Genomic DNA, 3,343 nt, shown 5'->3' with positions numbered 1-3,343 from the left:
CTGATTCAATTCCTGTTACTCTTTGCCCAAAAGCACTCCATGGGAAAAAAGCAAGTCCTCTCCACAGTGTACAAGATCCTATATAATCTATAGTCCTCTCCCTTCCTGTGCCAGCTCTTCCCGTTCTCCCCTCTGTTGACTTCATAGTGGCCTCCTTACCCAACTCAAAACCCTTCAGAGCCTTCACGTTTACTGTGCCCTCTGCCCAAAGCTTATGTACCTTATTCCCCCCCCGGCGCAAATGTCACCATCAGAGGCCTCCCTTAGACGACCTTTACCCAACACCGAACAATACCCTCTCTCCCCCCATCCTCATGGTTGTACATATACATTATTACCCACCTGTTTGTGGTCTCTCCAGAACTTAAGCTCCATGAAGACAGACCTTGTTCACCTGTTTTCCAAGGCTAGCAGTACCTGGCACATTGAAGGGGCACAGAAGTTAAGTGCATAAATAATGCAATGTCCAGGAAGTAAATAGTATGCAACATAAAAAAATGAGGAAGCACTATTTTTACCTACATGAAAAAACTCCAAAATGTTAAGTGAGAAAAACAAGGTATATCTGTTTCATGCTAAAAGGAAAAATAAAATACTATGTATATTTGCTCAGGCTACGTAATTGGTAATAGTGGTTACCTTTGGGGAGAGAACTGTGCTGAGTCAGGGGTAGGGAGCCTTCTTACTATATACACCTTGAATATGCATTACCTAGTCAAAAAATGAAATAAAATGGGAGAAGTTGGGCCAGTGGCCTATGGGAGAAGGAAAAAGCACTAGATCCTGAGAACTGGCCTTGAGGGTGTTTAACATTAATTGGCTACTGCATTCCACCTGCTTGTTATCCTTCTATCCAGTATCTTTTCCTCATTGAGTCTGGAAAGAAATTAGCCAAGTTATTAGCAATGGTATAATCTACAATGGGTAGAATCATAGGTTGTATTTCCTCATTTTTCCATATGGTTTCGTTTTAAAGGAACAGTAAGGTGCTTTAATGACTAGAAAAGTAAAGGCTTTGAAATGGTATGTAGGATTCAAATGTTTCCTACCTCCTAGGATAATGTAAGTATTAGCAATCTTTCTGAACCCATTTCCTCTTCTGCAAGATGAGGTTAGCAGCACTGTTGTTGTGGGGATTGACAGAATGTCCTTTCGTATTTTTACTAGAATGGTAACAGGAAACCTATAAGGTGTGGAAAAAACAACCTGTCAGGCTTTAAAGCTGCCTACTGGTACTTCCCTGCCACCTTCCCTTAAGATAGAACTTTAATACTACCGTATCATAAACCTAGGCATCTTCACCCCATTTTTTTGGCTTGTCACTGGTATTCACCACCCTCCAAAAGCTCCAAGACCAGCCAGGCCCCTAGTATGTTACTTTGACCTTTACTTCTTGTCTTCCCAGCTATGCAGTTACATCTTCTAGGTTGTACAGCCCTCCCTTCCAAAAGCCTCCGAACAATGGTCGCTCAAGAATAGCCAGATCTAATGAATTCTTTACTATTACTCTTCACTCTAACTGCTCTTTACCAAACTGTTTTACAGCTTCTACTTCCTCTTATTACCTTGGAAGTCACTGTGCTCCTTTAGGCTTCAAGATAGGCTACACAAAGATGAGAATCACAATCCTACACCAGCATTTATTTAACCAAGTTTCAAAGTGATGGTGTTTCCCAACTCCCTGATTTCCTTCACCTCAGGAGGGACATGGCAAGGTGGTAGGACCTTTCACTTGATACTTAGCCTAGCTCCAAGTCCAAAGGAAAACTACCACTGTGAAGTCAAAGGTATGCATTACCTACCTCTCAACACTTCTCTGTAGCTGAAAGGAAAAGTAAGTTTCCATGCCCAACTTACTGGTGTATTCAATTAGCTACCAAGTTGCCAGGCTTAAAATTTAGAAGGAACTAGCCTAGACTAGCACTTATCAAGTCAGTCACATAAATTTAGCATTTCTAACACCTGGAACTGTAAACAAAAGTACACTGCATCCAAGTGTTATTTTAAGATGTATACTAATTATAGAAATGGTTGCTGTCAAGTATGTAAAAGGTACTAGCCTAGACACCCAGCATTCCCTTTCCCATTAAGGGCAAAACTTTTCTGTGCTTGTTTCTTAAACCCATTTTTGCCCCTACCCCTCCTCCATATTCTTTTCATCCTTTTGCACTAATCTCTAGGATGCTGCTAGTAATCCATCCCAAAGCTACCAGTGATTCCTACTCTTGGCTCAAAACTCCCACTTTCAAAAATTGATATCAGGATTGTTTGTTCTCTGCAGATTTATTAAGTGAACTTATCTTTATACGATACAGAACAATTAAAGCTGACCAAGTGCAACAAATAAACCTGCCAATTATACACAAAGCTTTATACCATTTTAATTCAGCCAGTTGTCAAAATTCTGAAAACAAAGCATCCAATCTTTCAACGCACTAGTAATCAGACCAAATAAATTTGATGCAGACCAGTATTCCCATTTTGCACCAATGCTAGTGAATACCTGGTAAAAGCTTGACCAAAAAACTCAAAATTAACTACTACTGCCCTACTAAAGATAGAAAGTCTCAATGGAAGAATCTACTGGCTATATTCTAAATCTACCAGATGCTACGAAAACAACTACATAAGGTATTGCTAAATGTAGGTGAGATTTACAAAACTGCTTTAGTCTCATTAACATTTCTGATTGACATCTTTAAATACTTTCACACCAGCCTGGCAAAATAAGATGTTGGTAGTCAGGAACTGAAAAACCTAGATTGGGATTAACAGATCTCTGCTCAGAATAAGGCAATCCATTTCAAGAGATAAGATTGTTTGGACTGGAGAATTTTGCAAAGCTGGTTTACATGAAGATCTTTTGTCCCAAATTCAGACAATTCCTCAAACATGCAAAAGTTGTGGTATAAAATTAATGTTGAAAACAAAAAAACAATGGGTAGAACTTACTAAAATCAGGAGTTCTAATTTGACACTATCTCATCTAACAGCCTGAAAACCTCACTTACTAAACTAAATGGCCTTCGGAATCAGTGGTCCCTCTAGGTTGACACACCGAGATCATTAGAGCTTGATTATCTAATAACACCAACTCCCAAGAGATTAATGTAGGGACTTGTCAGAATACACTTATGCTATTAAGGGAGCTTGAATTCTTATCTTACCCAAAGCACTAGGGGTAAAAAGGGATTTTCAAAGTGTATGCATACTACAGCTAATGATGTTTACGACTCAAGTAACACCATTAAACTTTGAAATGGAGATCTGTATGAATATGGTTATCAGGGTTTACCCCTGAAGCTTAACAAACTGAGTATTAATATTGAACACAAATCAAAAA

This window comes from Mustela putorius, unplaced genomic scaffold (assembly GCF_011764305.1).
Source record: "Mustela putorius furo isolate JIRA1106 unplaced genomic scaffold, ASM1176430v1.1 tig00000281_pilon_pilon_pilon, whole genome shotgun sequence".
Classification (NCBI taxonomy): Eukaryota; Metazoa; Chordata; class Mammalia; order Carnivora; family Mustelidae; genus Mustela; species Mustela putorius.
The sequence above is the reverse complement of the archived record's forward strand: the minus strand, read 5'-3'. Positions refer to the sequence as shown.